This window comes from Podarcis raffonei, chromosome 2, assembly GCF_027172205.1.
Source record: "Podarcis raffonei isolate rPodRaf1 chromosome 2, rPodRaf1.pri, whole genome shotgun sequence".
In the NCBI taxonomy this organism is placed as follows: domain Eukaryota; kingdom Metazoa; phylum Chordata; class Lepidosauria; order Squamata; family Lacertidae; genus Podarcis; species Podarcis raffonei.
In genome coordinates, this window is record NC_070603.1 from 85,450,478 (window position 1) to 85,469,248 (window position 18,771).

The 18,771-nt window shown below is 40.3% G+C and overlaps 1 protein-coding gene across 4 annotated transcripts in view; it reads right to left on the reverse strand.

Moving 5' to 3' along the window:
* EEFSEC (eukaryotic elongation factor, selenocysteine-tRNA specific) overlaps positions 1 to 18,771 on the reverse strand; it is a 158,764-nt gene that overhangs the window by 12,790 nt on the left and 127,203 nt on the right. The window lies entirely within an intron of this gene.

Genomic DNA, 18,771 nt, shown 5'->3' on the forward strand with positions numbered 1-18,771 from the left:
GCTAGGCTGGATGATCCCTAGCTGGCAAAGATCTTTTGCCTGGCTATGCAAAGCATTTGTCAGACAAAGAAGCCAGTTATTCTTCTCCTGCTCGGATTTCAATATGAATCGGAGAATTTAGGGATTTGTAAAGCTTGCCTCTCCTTTGAGGCAGGTTTTAAGGAGCCCCCAAAGTTCTCCTGAGCTTGGTTCAGGAGAACTTCAGCAGCATCTCTAATGCTGTGGAAAGGAGGGGGGAGGTGATGAAAATAAAATAATGAAAATATTTAGTTGCCCACCAACTCCTAGATTCGTGGTGCACTAGAAACACACACAATTTCCCCCCTTGAAGCATTTCACTAGGACGCAAAGCACAGCTGTTTATATTTGTGGTGGCTTTAAGGATGCAAAATCCTCTTGTACAAATTCTTGCTTCAACTGCACTGCTAGAACAGAATTTTTTCTGTGCTCCTGGTTATTACAGAAAGAGTTCTCTTTCTTGATGAAAAAGACAGAAGCTGTCTGAGAGCAGGGGAACAGCTTAGGTAAATTCTGGCCAAAGCTGTGTTTGGAAAATCCTCACATCAAGAAGGGATACAACTCTTTCATGCTCAGTGCCAATTCTACACAATAGAACTCTCCAGCAGTCCTTAAAGGCACATTTGTATCTTGGCTTTCAGTGCTAGCAATCAAGAAAGAATGCAAGAAAACACAACTGTTTCCCAAGCACTGTTTGCTAGTGCCATAATTAATGTAATCAAACAATTCCACAAATTGCTTCCAATTGCTGGCGTCACTTTCATGTGCAGAGCCAGACTTTCAAAGAAGGGCCCTTCTTTCCCCTAAACCCTTACAGTGGGAACAAGGCTTTGCTAAACAGTTTAGGATAATTTGTACTGTAACAAGTCCCCAGGCACCCTTGACACAATTTCAATTGCCATCTAATTTTCCTGTGTAATTGAAAGGCAGCTACTATGTTTAAATAATTACAACACTAAACAGTTCAGAGAGGTCAGTTCAGAAGTTCCCATAACAGAAGTGGAAGTCTTTGGGAAGAGTAGTTTCCAACAGCCTCAGCTGTAGATGGTATACTTATTCAATTAAAGGTGGCAACTTTGGTTCAATCCCTTACTTTCATATACTGCATATTAACAGAGCTTAGATTTCAAGGTTTACAAAGGCAAAAGACGGAGGGGAGAACGTTAAAAAGTTTACAAATAATAAGAAGACTCCTGCTTGGCACACCACCTCTTTCTCTGTCTCAAGACAGGAGAAAGGATGTTTTTTTTAATATAAAAAAAATGACATGCTAATTTTTTAAGTGAAGAGGGGATTCTTTAGCCATTGGGAAGATTTCATTTGAGTACATAACTTCTTCCCTGCAGCTAGCATAGGATGCCTTTTGATTTTCCTGGGTATATAAACTGGGACTAAACTAAAAGGCACAACATAGGCCTATAGAGTTAGAGCGAAAATATTTTGGAAAAATACCACTGTAATTCTGCTTAGTTTCACAATTATTTGGGTACACTGTAATTAATAATAATAAATATTAATATACCCCATGTACTAATATGCCTCTGCCACGCTGAGCAGCTTCCAACATAATATAAAAATACAGCGAGACATCAAACATTAATAGATGTAATAGATAAAAGAATCTAAAGCCATTGCCCACACCTGTAAAAAGTGCTGAAGTATGCACTTCTTCACCTGTACCCAGTTTAAAAAAGTAAAGCATGCAGGGGAAAGATGATCCAGTTTCTTAAAATGTAGAACATCACCATTCAATGGAATAGATGAAATAGAATAATGCATGTCAAAACAATGATTTTGAACCATGCTGTGCAATTATCAATTCTCAAGTATGCAACTAATACAAAGTGTTTAACTTGCAAAGCTATTGAGCCCAGATGCTACCTACTGGCTGAGCTCAAAAAAAACAGTGTGGCTGATATCCAGCTTATTAGGAGAAGAGCTTATCAATCCTAGGAAAGATGGGAAGACAGAACAACAGAGCTGGCTTGCATAGGCCCCAATGACCTTGCATTAGCTGCTTGCCTGTCCTTGGTATTAAAAAGTCTTCAGAGCACAGACCTTGGTGGGTTAGAAGAAGCTAAGCACGTAGAACAGGTGGTATTGCAAGCATCTGCAAAGAACAGAACAACATGGGATCTGTGGCTCACAGTCTTCCTGTTCATTAAGAGTCCAGCACTAGATAAATCAGGGTCTCTAGTTCACTGTTAGCTGAAACATTAGGACGCATCCCAAGTGCTCCATGTAATCCTGGTGGGGAACAACAATGGAAAGTTTTTAAAGAGGTTAGGCTTTATCAGACATAATTAGTTTCCATTATCTCAGGGATGGCGTGCATTTGTTGCCACTCTTCAGTGCCTGCTTGCTGATCGGAGGGCTGCAGTTAAAAGCAAGGGTGACCTTGGGTTGGCTTTATTTTTTTCTTTTATTTAAGATCAACTATCACCTCTGTCTTTGGCATATTTTTGTCAAAAAAATTGATTAGCAAGAAAAATGTTGATAGTGAAACAATGATGGGACCTCAAAGCTATACTATTTGTCTTTTATACAGTGAATCTACAGTTCTTTTATACATATAAAAAAACAACACCTTTGGGGGGCAAATACAAAATTGCTTACAGGAATCCCTTACTAATGTATGAAAATTGATTCTCGAAACGCACTATGAGACAAATGGGAAGTGAAAGTTTCAGTGAACACTTTCTATTGCCAATGGTGACAATTGGCCAATATTTGCACTCTACAATGTGGAAAGGGATAATCAACGGTGTCTCTGAAATTTTTTACACATCACTTGGGAAGACAGGCGAACTAATATCAGTGTACTGGAAGAAGCTAAGATCAACAGTGTTGAAGCAATGATTCTTCAACATCAACTTCGTTGGACTGGTCATGTTGTGCGGATGCCTGATGATCGTCTTCCAAAGCAACTACTCTATACCAAACTTAAAAATGGAAACTGTAATGCTGGTGGTCAACAAAAGAGGTTTAAAGATTGTCTCAAGGCAAATCTAAAAAAATGTATTATAAACACTGACAACTGGGAAACACTGGCCTGCGAGCGCTCCAGTTGGAGAACAGCCTTTACCAAAGGTGCTTTGAATACACTCAAACTCAGGACACAGGGAGAAACATGCTAGGAGGAAGGCATGCTTGGCAAATCCACACCGTGATCAACTCTCGCCCGGAAACCAATGTCCCCACTGTAGAAGGACGTGTGGATCCAGAATTGACCTCCACAGTCACTTATGGACTCATTGTTAAAACCGTATTTATGGAAGACATAAATCACCAAAGAAGAAGAATGTGTGGAATTAAACATACCACTAAGTGGGGCATACACAAAGGGAACAATGTACACTCCAATCTCTCCCTAAGCCCCTTAACCTGTTTTGGGGGTCCCTCAATGTTCCAGAACAGATTTAGGGGGTGTGGGAGAGAATCTCATTGTGCAGGCAGACCTTGTTCCACGCACACAACTAAGTTGAATCCTGGCCAATATTTAAAGGGGTGGGACTTGTTGACTGATTAAGATGCTTAGTAGGTAGCATGATAGTAATTGATATGGTACTGTATATTCTAAGCAAGCAATGGCCAACGCTTGTAACTGTGGTTTTTTTTAAACAAATATTCTGATCTGTTTCTGACTCACTCTGTACTCTGTCCACTTTGATATGTAATTTGGGTTCCGAGCTGTTTTGTATGAAGTGAAGTTCTGTGCTCCCCATTCACTTTTACTGAGAATCTAATTATGACTATAACTTTCCCCCATTTGGCAGAAACAGATTAAATCTGTAGGCACAGGGACTACTCCAGGGTGAATCAAGCCTCTCAAATTACAAACAGGTCCAGGGGCTTTTGTGGAGAAGCAAAAGAGATACACTTTCCTCCCTGATCTGTATTAGGGCAATATCTGTAAAAGACCAACTAAAGCTCCAGAATCCGTATTAGTTTGTACATTTTTTTAAATAGCAGGTTCACAGGAGTCTTTTCTGGTGTTGTGAGGGACATTTTCCAATAGCCATTATAAGGTGAAGCTGCCCTTAATACTACCTGTGGAGTGCTTTTTCCAAGCAGAGGAGTAGGCTCTTTTAAAAAAAGAAAGAATTAAATTAAGCTTTTAGTTAAAAAAAACAAATTTTTCACTGCTCTGCTGTAAGAAAAAACAAAAACCTATCCAGAGCTCTGTAGGCAGGATTTACATAGCCTCACTTCTTATGAAGCCTATGGTTCTAGATGAGAGAAACAGAGAAAAACACAGTGTACAGAAAAGTAGAATCACCCCAATTTGCCTTGTAGTACACATAGTAGTTGCACACAGCTATTAGCTGGAGTAACGTAAAACGAAAGACGTGCACAACTGTCTCTATCTAATGGGGTTGGGGAATCAGATAATATCTATGAATACTCTCGTCCCTTCCAAGCACATCCCAGTTATACAGCAGCAGTTGCTTGTCAGCATTGCCTTCAAAGTTGACCCCAACACCATACAGACTTACAGCAAGGTGTTCCTCTGTTCTACATTAAGGTGAGACCAATTCAACAGTGCAAAGGGCTAAACTGTCATCAGGGAAGTGTAATAAAAAGGCAGAGGGGAGGGAAATAGTACAAAAGCTCTTACAACACCAGCTTTCAAGAAATGCATACAGTGTGGGGTTTTTTTTTGGGGGGGGGGGAGATTCAGGCTGGCAGATCTGACACAGGATCAAAAGCCAATTTGTTACAAAGCAACTCCCAATCAAAGGGCTAAATTTGTGGGCTGGTAATCCTACCACCTTGCTTGAAACTCTTGATGCAGAGTAGGCACCACAGAAGCCGGTTAAGCTGGCCCAACTCTGCAGACTTATCGGGAGGCATCTGCTGCTTGGAGCTGGTTCAGGGTTTAAGTTGGGCGATATTCATCTTCCCCTGGGCTGCCGTTTTAAAGCAATCCTGAACAATGGGACTGCGGAATAAAGAACATTTAATTTTTATATTATTATTATTTTTTTACACTTCTAGGCAAGGGCCTTTAATGCGATTAGGAGAAGGGGGGAGGAGAAGGCTGGATAGCAGCCTTTTCTTTTTATATGTTATGTATATTGTGTGTAAACAAATATGCAATTTGCTTTAAAAAGATAAGGTGATTAAATTTTTATCAGACTTGTACTCTGTTGTCACCACAACAAAGAGAATTAGGAAGAGGAAAGAAAGGCCTTTTTATTTGAATTGTGCTCTTACCAGAGGTTCTCCACAACACAGCTATAAAGCCACTCAATGTTCTCCAAACAGGCCCTTTGATTGCATTTTATTCAACTTGTTTGCATTTGGAGCAATCGAAAGGAAAAGAACGCTCCACATTTTGATGTCTTAATGTTCCTTAATACCTTCTTTAATTTATATTAAGCTTCTTAACTAGGGTGAGGAATTCTTCAAAAACAATAAAGACCTAGTGCAGAAATCTTTCACACACCATGAAAATTGAAATTATAATATATTCATGGGTGCTTTTTTGTTATATAAAAAACACAACCAGTATTTTGAAGAAAGATTGAAAACACACACAAGCACACACATACATACACAAAAATCCTGAAGTTACATGAAAATGTCTTGATCCACAGAAGTAGATGAAAGTTTAAACTAATTATTACATGACAAATAAGGTATTGGGAAAGGATGAATGAAGTACGACACAAGAACACATTAAACACTACAAAGTTTTCAGTCTAAATATCCTATGAATTCCTTCCCTATAACTTTCTACTATAAAGAGATCAGGAATCTTTTGTTGCACGCTGAAGCAGCCTGACAATTTGCTAGTGTACCCCTCACAATAAGTCCAATTGCGCCTTGTTTCTATTCCTAAAATGGACTTTTAAAACTTCTGAAGTTTCCATAACATAGTGCCCTATTTATATCTTGTAGGTTGAGCCAAACCCAACAGCGTGCTTTTAATTGCTGGAATCCTTAAAGATACATTCATTCCCCCCTTCCATTCTAGTAGTATAAAAAGGTATCAGATTGTTTATGTCCTTTTCCCAAATTGATAGACCATGCACAGTGTGTGTGTGTGTGTGTGTGTGTGTGTGTCCAAGTGAGGGGCAAACTAAGCTACATGCCAGCAAGTGTAAAGAAACCCTGAAAGTTTCAGGAGGAAATAATTTTGAGCAGAGAAGCAGCAGGATTGTGTAAGCTGCTTAAACCTTTCCCACCCCAAATCCCCACCCCTCCTTCACTGCTTTCCCTCTATTTAGGGATCTGTATAAACAACAACCTCCTGCCAACCTAGCAGTTCGAAAGCACGTCAAAGTGCAAGTAGATAAATAGGTACCGCTCCGGTGGGAAGGTAAACGGAGTTTCTGTGCGCTGCTCTGGTTTGCTAGAAGCGGCTTAGTCATGCTGGCCACATGAACCGGAAGCTGTACACTGGCTCCCTCGGCCGATAAAGCGAGATGAGCGCCGCAACCCCAGAGTCGGACACAATTGGACCTAATGATCAGGGGTACCTTTACCTTTACCTATAAACAACAACAACAACATACCTCTTACATACACTTTGATACCTGCCAGCTGCTGGGGGGGGGGAGATAAGGGGGGATCTGGAGTGGAAAACCAGACAGGAGAGGGTGAAGCACACCTACAGCCCGTTGCTTCTCTGTTCAAAATAATCAGAAGCTGCTTTTCTTCACAAAATGCAGCTCTTGGGAAATCATTACCCCTCACATTTGCATAGAGCAGGCACTTAAGCCTTAATTGGTACGTTCAATTTTTGACAATTGTCCTAGATCCAAGAACCAGACACTGCAACATTCCCAACCTCTTTCCTCCCTATGTTGGAGGGATGTTGTGAAGGAGAAACCACAATACACCAGTAGGGGGAAAGGAGTCCCATCCTTTTCCTAGCAAGGCTTTCCCAGTTAAATTTGCTGTTTGCTAATTTGCTGTTGCATCAGAATTCTGCCAACTGCAATTTGAGTAAAGTGTAATTCAGTCACAAATCAGAATCAAAGAAGGTCTTGATGTTCAGGTATGAAGGCAAACTGTGGTTTGCCCAAAGGTAAAAGGTAAAGGACCCCTGGACGGTTAAGTCCAGTCAAAGGCGACTATGGGGTTGCGGCGCTCATCTCACTTTCAGCCTGAGGGAGCCAATGTTTGTCCAGAGACAGCTTTCCAGGTCATGTGGCCAGCATGATGAAACTGCTTCTGGCACAATGGGAAACCATGATGGAAACCAGAGCGCACGGAAATGCTGTTAGGTAGGTACCGCCACAGTGGTACCTATTTATCTACTCACAGTGGCATGCTTTCCAAGTGCTAGGTTGACAGGAGTTGGGACAGAGCAACGAGAGCTCACCCCGTCATGGGGATTCGAACTGCCAACCTTCCTTTTTTTTATATATAAAATATTTATTGAAATTTTACATAAACATAAATTTACAAAATACAAAAAAGAAAGGGAAAAAAACATACAAAAATACATTAAAAATAAAAATACAAAATACAAAATACAAAAAACAAATAGATACAAAAGAGTTAAAAACAAACCCATTTTTTGTAACTTTAAACTCATTAGCTTGTTTCCTTGACTTCCTCACCCCTCCCCTTTCTGTATTCCCATTTAAATAATCAAATCAGCAAATCCTTACCCTCTTTCGTTTATCTTAACTCTATATCTTAACATATTATAGCTCTATATTTTCATCCATTATCAACTCATTTTTGCATATTCTCATTAACTTTGTTGCTAGTGCCTCTTATTTTCAATCCAACATCATTTAACATTCATTAATTTTACAGTGTTTCTGAAGATAGTCTTTAAATTTCTTCCAGTCTTCTTCCACCAACTCTTCTCCCAGGTCTCGGATTCTGCCAGTCATTTCCGCTAATTCCATATAGTCCATCACCTTCATCTGCCACTCTTCCAGGGTGGGTAAATCTTGTGTCTTCCAATACTTTGCAATGAGTATTCTTGCTGCTGTTGTTGCATACATGAAGAAAGTTCTATCCTTCTTTGGCACCAATTGGCCGACTATGCCCAGGAGAAAGGCCTCTGGTTTCTTCAGGAAGGTATATTTAAATACCTTTTTCATTTCATTATAGATCATCTCCCAGAAAGCCTTAATCCTTGGGCACGTCCACGAAAGGTGAAAGAATGTACCTTCATTTTCTTTACATTTCCAACATTTATTATCGGGCAAATGATATATTTTTGCAAGCTTGACTGGTGTCATGTACCACCTGTATATCATTTTCATAATAGTCTCTCTTAAGGCATTACATGCCGTAAATTTCATACCGGTGGTCCACAACTGTTCCCAGTCCGCAAACATAATGTTATGACCAATATCTTGTGCCCATTTAATCATTGCAGATTTAACCGTTTCATCCTGCGTATTCCATTTCAACAGCAAGTTATACATTCTTGAAAGTATCTTAGTTTTGGGATCTAACAATTCTGTTTCCAATTTTGATTTTTCCATCTGGAAGCCAATTTTTTTGTCCGAATTATAGGCCTCTCTTATTTGATAATAATGAAGCCAGTCTCGCACTTTATCTTTTAATTTCTCAAAACTCTGCAATTTCAATTTATCTCCTTCTTGTTCCAGTATTTCCCAATATTTCGGCCATTTGGCCTCCATATTGAGCTTTTTCTGAGCCTTCGCTTCCATTGGTGACAACCACCTTGGGGTTTTATTTTCCAGTAAGTCTTTGCATCTTATCCAGACATTGAACAATGCTTTCCTGACAATATGGTTTTTAAATGCTTTATGTGCTTTAACCTTGTCGTACCACAAATATGCATGCCACCCAAAAACATTGTTAAAACCTTCTAGGTCCAAAATGTCCGTGTTCTCAAGAAGCAGCCAGTCTTTCAACCAGCAGAATGCTGCTGATTCATAGTAAAGTTTAAGGTCTGGCAGGGCAAATCCGCCTCTTTCCTTTGCATCAGTTAATATTTTGAATTTTATTCTGGGCTTCTTGCCCTGCCAGACAAATCTAGAAATATCTCTCTGCCACTTCTTGAAACAGTCCATCTTGTCCGCGAACTGCCAACCTTCCGATCGGCAAGCCCAAGAGCCAGTTAGGATGAAACGGCAAGCTATGGTTTCTCATAGACTAGGAAGAGAACAAAGGTGGAGAAGAAAGTGCATGGGCATGAGGCTCATGTTTGCTACTGAACATAGCATCAAACAATGGTTTGGCATCGGATCCCTATCAAACCCTGCTTGAGAATATCCTAAAAGCAATCTAGCTGAACCATACTGGGGAGGGAATGCTGGATTGGATAGGCTGCCGGCTGATCAAACAAGATTTTTTTTTTTTTAACAAGGCAACTTTATATTTTCACTACCCCACAACAATAGATTAATTATATTTATGCCCTGTTTTTCAGCCAATATTGGCTTGTGATGGGAATTCATTACAAGATACTGCATGTGCATATATTTGGTGGAGGTGGGGGTGTTTGTAGCCCACTGTCTAATTCCATTCATTTTCTTCCTTGCATTTCAAGCTGCTCTTGCCATTGCCTGCTTGGGTAGTTTATTCCTTCTATGCATTTTTAATTAAAGCCAATTGCTGAACCTTTAAATAAAACCACAGAGAGATGTACAGCTCGATCTTTTCTACATGATGAAAGAGGTTTCACCAAATATTCCAGGCTGTTGGAGCCTGGCAGAACATAGAGAAGCTGATGCTGTCAGTTACGGGATGGTGGAGGCAGAGAGTCTTAGATGTTCGTGTAACGCTCTCATCCCAATCTTCCAGCTGCTGGTGGCTGCTAACTGCTGGGTCCTGTGATGTCTCAGCTCAGTGATAACAGCTTTTTTTCCAAAGAAGTTAAAGGTGAATAAAACACAAACCTGGAAGCACAGATGACCCTCCTCAGGACAGACTCAGCAGCTGTTAGGGCCAGAAGGGTTAGGTAAAATGCCAGTAGCTTAAAGGAGATAAATGGGGGGGGGTATTTTAGTTGTTGCAAACAATGGAAATAATAATGTGAAGTAGCAGCAAAGTAGCAGGCAGGCAGGAAGAATGGATGGAAGATTAGAATCTGGTGGTGGGAGCTACAGAGGCATAGCTCAGTCGGTGGAGCATGAGACTTAATCTCAGGGCTGTGCGTTCAAGCCCAATGTTGAATTAAAGGTCCCTGCATTGCAGGGGGCTGGACTAGATGACCCTCATGGTACTTTCCAACTCTACAATTTATCTACAGCTGGGGAACCTGTAGTCCTCCAGATGTTGTTGGGCTCCAGTTCCATGCAGCCCCAGCCAGAAACAATATAAACTGTAATCCAACAACATCTGGAGAGTGACAGGTTCCCCAACTTTGCATTGGTGGGACCAAAGGCGATTGCTGCGAAGACACATAATACATTTTCTACCACTGAACGCAAGCAAAACTGGGCCTGGTGGGAATATCCATGTATGCCACTCAAGGCTCTTTGGGGAGGGGCAACATATTTATGGAGCAGACACCTCTGACAGAAGAGGATAAATCCGAATAAAGAAGTCTCCAGGAATTTAAATCCTGGTGCCTTGCAGAGCAAAGGAGAAAGAAGGGGACAGAGTTTCCTTCAGGCTGAAGGATGACCCTAGGAACCACAATCACAAGTCCAGTGAGATTCCTCGCTGTTCCAGGGCTCAGTTGCGGTCTTTAGAAATCACGAGATCTGAAAATCAGCCTCTGAGTCCCTCTGAGAACAGATGGTAGAACCTGGATGTACTTGGGAATGTTAGTGCAAGACAGGTCGGAAGCCTCTAGCTGATCTACAACGCAGAATTATTGTCTTCCTTTATGCCTGCCTCTTCCCCAAAGGGAAAAATAATGATGATGAAGAGTTTATATAATGCTTTAGAGTATTGAAGTATTTTCATTTTGCAGTCTTTATAATAGCCCTGTAAGGTAGGTCAACATTATCACCCCCATGTTGCTAATGGGGAGATGAAACTGACAGTGCTCTGCCTTCTAGTGAGTTCATGGCAGGGGCAAAACTTGTACCTGAGACATTTGATTTGTCACTCAATCTCTTAGCCACCATGGTGCACCAACTCTACAAGGAAATAAAAGAGAGATATAGCAAGACGGGGGGGACAGGGACACAGGACCGACATGGTAAAAAGTGAGAGATTTTAATTTTAGAATAAGGGAATGGCCCCAGTGAGAAAAGAGTTTTCCCATTTTCTTTCAACTCTTTACTTCAAGATCTAACTCCTTCACCTTCAGACTGTGAAAAGGAATATGGAGCTTGAAACTTTGGGTCAATCTCTGAAACCTGGCAGCCCAATCCCAGGCAGCTCAGAAGAAGGGGGAGGATGGATTGGATGAACATATTGTTTGTAAAAGGTAAGGAGTTTTCCATATCATGTCCACTAGCTCTAATCTATTAGTTCCTGTCATTAAGTACAAGTCAAGCCTAAACTAATGGTTATATAGAATGTCTTTAGGTGATCATAATTTGTCTTTAGACAACCCAAACTAGGGGATGAGGGGCAGGAGGAAGGAAGAAGGGCTAATTCGTGTATTTCAGAACTCTTCTTTGAATGCCAGGGGAGAAGGTAGTGGTGAAATGAAGGCATCTGATTTGAATCTTCATTTAAACCAAACTAATTATTTTGCATTCACATAGCAACTGTTATTCACTTGACAGCCCATATTTTTTTTCTACTTCCCAAATCAATCAAAAACATTTCTTAGAAGAGGGAGAATAATATCTGCACTTTAATTTTATCTCCCTTCCCTCTTCTTTCTAGGTTTGTTGTTCCTCTGTTCATACATACAAGTTGAAAGAATAACTGATCAGCTGTAGCCTCCTCTGCTCCGGAAATCTATGAAGTAATTCTGAGAGCTGTTGCTAATCCATCGGAAAAAGGGGAAATTTGCTACCCACAAATCTGGTCCCATTTCTCTACCTTCCTGTGAAAGAAAATGTATTTTTAAAAAGATAGGAAAGCAGATAACTGATAGAGATTTTGCCCTTAGCAGCCACTTTATTCAACTCAATTATAACATTCCTATGTTTAAGTATGCACAGAGAGAGGTAGTGGTTAGTTAAGGTACCAAGGTAGTCAACATATATTTGCAGTAGGAAAAACCTACAGGCTGCTTCAAATAGTTCATGACACTGTTATAGAAACTTACAACAGTTCAGCTATAGATGTCTCTACATCAAGGTGTTGAAGCACAGAGTATTTGGACCTTTTGATGCAGCTGCTTATCACTCAAGTACATTCTGACTAGGAATAGCAGACATGTCAAACCCAAGAGTAAATCTGCTTACTCATTCTATTCTGACTTAAAACTCTTACTCTACAGATCATTTTAGCCTGAGTGCTTAGATTTAAGACTGTTTGGTCTTCAATATTAAACCTTTACAGTAACATATCTGCCTGCAATGCTACAATTATATGTTTGCTGCCATGTTGCACTAGCACAGGACTCAGCATGTTTGTTCCCAAAGCATTTATAGCTGGAAAACTAAGGCTTAGCATTGGGCAGCTAACTACTTGGATTTCAATTGAACAAGTATTGGCTGAAATCGGCAGGATTGGATAAAAGAGACCAAACTACAATTAGGTTACTATAGTGGTATGTTCCCCAACTGTGTGTGAATTGGGCAACCACATGGGTAGGGCAAATTGCAAAGGCCTTTCCCACCCAGTTAGGATCCTTCCTCATCTCAGGGTTTTGAATGGGTGGGGAAAACCTGTATCATTGAACACACCCATGTGGTTGGAATGCTCATACACACTCCCCAACTGTGTAGAATAGTGTTTAATTTTATTCAGCCCCAAACAAGTACTTTCGTATTCTTTTGATTTGTCAAATATACAGTAGAAGTATCGCCCTGAATTTTTATTCTTGGGTTAGTTCTGTGTGAAAGCACATTACAAGTACACTTCACTAAGCCCTGCCAAGGCACAAATCCCCCAGAACTGAAAGTATATTGTATAGCAATAATGTTTAACAATAATTTATGAGACTGTGTAGGAAGGTATGTTGTACTGGGTCAGACCATTGATTCATTTACAATGACTAGCGGGGGGCGGGTTGCAGTAGTGGGGAGACACAGGAAGCAAGAAACCAAAAGAGGGGAAAGGTTTCAAAGTGCTCTCAAAAAGTTTTTGTGTGGTTATAAATATTTTTTTGAATTTCTTCTTCTTCTTCAAGGACAAATCTTGTTGGAAAATTGCGATGAAATACAATATTATTGAGGTTTTCCCTTCGGCCAAACGCAGAATATCAGACAAGAGTCATTTCCAGCCCTTCATGGAGATGCCACATATTGATCTGTCACTCACCACCTGGTCTAGGGCGGGGCCTGATGGGCTCCATAAAGGACTGCCGCTGCCGCCGCCGCTGCTGGGCAGAGGGCTCTGGTGTTTTTTTGTTGGTTTTTAAAAATTGCTCTTATTTTTTACCTACGTCATTTTAAACTGTGTTATTAATGCTGTATTCTTAGTTTTAGATTTTGATTTATGTGGAAATTGTTTCCCATTTGGTTGTGTATTTTTTTGATGTGGTTTATTTATTGTTTATGACTTCTGTAATTATGTAAATCTTGCCATGTTGTAAGCCGCCTTAAGCAATGTGGAAAGGTGGCATACAAATAAAATGATGATGATGATGATCTTTGACCTTTTGAATAAAAAGTACATCCGTTGCCACTGAGTTACACTCCCATCCTCAAAGTAGTTCATGTTGCAGCAGTTCACATCAAGTCTGGGTTTAGAGTCAATTTAGGACAGAGCACAGGAATAAGGAGTGAAGTCCCTTCAACCCTGACCAGAGCCACATGCTGACTGCGAATAGTTGGCCAAGTGTGCTCTGAAAGACCCACAACATTGCCATTTCAGGATAAGGGATACTGTGGGGAAAGTGGCCAGTCCAGCCTGTACACGTTCATCCATTTCTGCTCTGTCTTCAAGTCAGATGGGAGAAAGGTGCCTAAGGCTAAAAACCTTCTTTTACAGGTAAAAAGGCATAAATGAATGGGTGGTCTACTAGTGCGTTTCTGCAGACTGGATTTACTTTATGGGTTTTCAGTGTTCACATTACAATACAGTGAATTTTCTACATTTCTATGAAAAGAGTTTCATTTCTATGAAAAGAGGTTCACCATTTATGACATTAAGCAAAAGTTAGAGGATTCAGCGTTATGGATAGGAGTGTTGCCTACTTCATTACAACATTTAGTGAGCATATTGAAGTTGTTGGTGGGAAAGTTACTTTTAGTTAATTTCATCAGTGGGGGGAAAAAGCTGTGTAGCCATAGAACCTGAAGATCAGCTTGCTGACTTCTTTGTACGTGAGTGTGCTCAGCAATTTTAAATTAGAATAGGCAGGCTACCCTATTCTCACCTTTTATTGAGGCCTATTTTAATATTTCAAATATACACTACCTAAATTTGTATACTCTTTAACAGTAGTTAATCTTCAATTAAAATACCTAGAGCAGAAACGAAGATAACTGGTTTAAAAGGTAAGAGTATTCTTCATATTGCATTTTTTTAATTCTGCATATTAAAAATGTCATTTTTATGACTTAAAAAATCTTCAGGAATAATGAAGGCTAACAAAAGAGTGAAGAGCAGTAATTTAAAAAGCTCCATATGTAGCATCCTGATTACTGTATCAGTCCCATTTCCATAACGAAGGGAGAAGTCACTGAACTGCCACTCGTCCTTTCTAGTGACAAGAAAAGGGCAAAAAAGACAGTGTATTTTCAAAAGTGTCATCCCTCAGGCTCTAGAAGAAGTAGTTGTCATCTTCTGCACAGTTATAAGTGTGTGGGTGTTGGTGTCTGGCACTTTCCTGAAATACAGTAACCCCCAGCTCCGGTGGTCCCGGCACATGCACTTAATTTGGAAGCAGCTGGGTTCAAAAGTTTAGCCTCACTTTTTGACCTGAAAGGCTTTAGGATGTGGATGTGCACTTGGAAGTATACAACATGCCACACAAGATGAGGAAACACAGTCCCAAGACAGAAAATCTGCATGCAAAGGAAGCATATAGGATATTCTTTATGTTTACAAGAGCAATAATATGCATATGGGGTCTAAGATACATCTGACACACAGTACAGCATGTGGCTGGCAAGGATGCACATTCACCCAGTTAATAAATGAAAGGCTGTGTTTTAAAATTCAGCAACATGCTAGAATTTGTATTCATTTGCACGTCACCTGAGAAGACAAAGGGCAGCCAAAGGAATATTTTTTGTTTATTTAAATAATTATCTCTGGCTGTGGTACTCTTGATCTGTAACAGGCCTTTGCTTCCTGATGTTAGTAAAATCTGAATTTCTTTTTTCTTCAGATGATCAAGCAGATATTCTCTCTCTTCCTAAATAGCTAGACTTAACTAGCAGCTGAAGAAGATGATAGTTAGAACATTTATCTTTTTAGCAAATATATCACAGTTCCACAGCCTATTAAACTAGAGTAACATAAATATTCCCCATGTTAATGTGACAACAACAGAATTAGCATCCGATTGTGCAAGGTCCAGTAAATGTAAATGCTACTGATAAGGAGTTCCATACAAACTATTATTATAATACCACCATCATGCCTTTTATGTATTCCTGCATCAACAGGTAAACTAAACAGTGGACCAGGTACTGGTGTGGTTCAGTAAGACTGCAACTTATGCTGGGGTTACACTCCCGGGATTGCCAAAATTGTGTATAGTCAAAACAAATTGGGTGCAATGGCAGTTGCAATTGACAAAAACTTTTTCCCCAGACACCTGCCCCCCTTTTATTTTATTTTTAAAAATTCTAAGTGCATAAAGCTGAATATGCACAAGTAAAATGTGTGTAAGCTGCAGACTTCATGTACTAAACCAAACCTTCACTGCAACTGAACAAACCTGCAAGCTCTTAAAGAGAACATGCTTGCTTTACTCCTCCCTGATCATTTTGCAGCTTCACTGCACCAGGCAATGGTTTAGCATACTCTGGCTTCCATACGTGGGCTTTTGGTTTAGTTTTCTCCAGACAAACCAAAAACTGCAACCAATGTTTGTTCTTGTAGTTTGTCTGGAGAGATCTAAACCACAAACCCAGGTTTGGATGACATGCTAAGCCATGGGTAGGCAAACTAAGGTCTGTGGGCTGGATCAGGCCCAATTGCCTTCTGGATCCAGCCCGCAGACAGTCCGGGAATCATCGTGTGGATCGCCAGAGTGCGAGTTCTTTCCCTCTTCCTCCATCTCCCTCACATGGCGGGAGCGGCGCCTCTTCCCTCCCTCTTCTTGGCTTATCTCCACCCTGCCTAGAGGAGGAAGGGGGCTGGGCTTTGTTGGTGCCAGCAGCAGCAGTGCTTGAGCAGCCGGCATTTTAAGCAGCCCCTCTCCAGAGCCCTTTCATGCGTCGCTCATTGTCCCTCATCACTGCAAGGCCCTGCCGTTCACAAAACACAGGTAAGCAGCCACCATGGCTCGTGGTGCTCTTGCATCATTTATTTTTTTCAAAATATAGTCCAGCCCTGCACAAGGTCTGAGGGACAGTGGACCAGCCCCCTGCTGAAAAAGTTTGCTGACCCCAGTGCAAAGCCAAACCATGGCTTGGCTTATCTCAGTGCGGCATCAAATGACTGTGGGAGGAGCAAAGTGGTTGCAATTTCCTCATTTGCACTACACCATGGTTTGTATGTGTAAATGAGGGTACTGTACAGAACATAAAATTGATAGAGCTCCAGAATAGAGTGTCTACAATCTAAAAATGTTTCAGCCAAATGTACAGCACAACATTCCTTAACTTTGTTTAACATATTTGTCTTACTATTCACTGTCAGAAGCCCCAAAATTTGGGCAGCCAGAGCTTTTAATTATTATAGTACAGACAAATCATGCAATTTTGATAGCAATTTATTTATAAGGAATTACTTGTGTTAGAAGCTTTATTATACCACCAAACCTAACAGCTATCTACTTATTGTGTGAAAGAAGCATGAAAGACTATCACAAGCAATAGAAAATAATGGTAAAACAATACTGAAGGATTACTCCTGAGTGCCCCTGCCAGGTGAGGTACAGTGGGTAGTTATTAAGGAGAGCACCTCTTCTCCCCAACATTGTGATATTTTAAGTTCCAGACAAATGGCTATTTATTTTCTCTTGGATTTAAAATCTATTTTAGCTTTTAATTCTGTTTTAGTTTTACCATTTTATTCTGCTTTCTCTGTGCTTTACACTTTCTTTGTGCATTTTACTGATTTTTCCATTTTATTTTTAATGAACTTAGCTTGTTTTATTTGAGATCTTTTCAAGCCATCTTTTAGAGCTAAGCCCTCACAAGTCAGCTTCCAACACATAAAAACAATATACACACAGTCAATTACTGAACATTTACTAAATATTATTTTATGTTACGAGCCAGCCTGAGAACTTTTTGTTATATGGCAGACTACAAATGTTGTAGATAAATGAAATAAATAAATTAACAAATTGCATGTTACTGTTTCTATTTTTTTAAATCAACAAATTAAATAGGCACATCATTTTTTGTTAAATTTGAAACATTTCAGTCATGCACATAGTAACGTGATATTTTAGTGTCCCAAGAACAAATTAAAGAGAACATGACTTTGGATACAGCACGCAAACCAAATAAAATAAACAGACATTAGAGAAGCAAAATTGTACAGAGAGAAAAGTTGTTTAACAAAACAGCCCATACATCAGCAGCTGAAGAAATGGGAATTAACACACTAGCTGGTGCCTCAGGGAGAGCATTCAACACAAAGACACTACAGAAGGCAAGTCTATGAAGACCAGACTACTTGACTGATGCCAAAAAATGCAAGTCTCGTTCTTCAAAAGTCCCAGCCATACAAAAGGAAGTTACTGATTACAACGATTGCGGATATCTTAGCTCAGTGCGAGAAATTTCTAAAGGAAATGTTTTACTTCTGCCTCTTCTGCAAGAGTTCACAAAGTTGGAGCTGCTTTTAAACAGAAGACTGTTGCTTTACCATCGATAGTGGATGGAAATGGAAGGGCTGCTACACCGTCCTGCCTTTAGAGAACAGCTATGCTGGCAGCACTTCTGAGAAATCCAGCTGTCCGACTGACCTAATTTCAGAAGGCAACTTGTATGGCCCTACCCTGATAGCAGCCAAGTCAACACATTTCTTCTTGTTAGCAGTGCCAGTATTTTTCTCCAACATATCATGAGTATTAGTTCCAGCTGTGATACGGACCAAAAGCAAGATACAAATACTGAAAAATGTTTAAGGGGTCCACATGCCAAAGCAACTGCGGTGGACTGTGTACAGTCTGCCCAGGGAAGAATCCAGAAATGCCAATTGTGCCTATGCTTCAACAGAAATCCCGACTCACATTGTTTTTCCAAATGCAAGGGACAATGTAAGTATAGTTGCATGAGTCCATTAGATGCCTTTGGGCAAATGCCTATTTCCTAGCATTAGCTGCATAGACATAAAAACGGGAGCAGCAATAACATACCACACAGGTGTTCTGCTCTTGGCATGTGGAGCTGGCTCGTTCATTTTCAGCTTTGTATTCTTATTATAAAAAAGCATGCCTAGACATTCCGTTGTTGCGCCCATAACCTAGGTTTAAGGTGCCATTTAGCTCCTAGCTTTCATAACTCAGTTTCTAACACTGGAGGTAGACCATAGCCATCATGTCTGGTAGATGTCAGAAGCCCTATCCTCCATGAATTTGACTAACCCTCTTTTAAAGTCATCCAAGTCAGCAGCCAACATTACATCTTGTGAGAGCAAATTCCAACATTCAGCTTCACT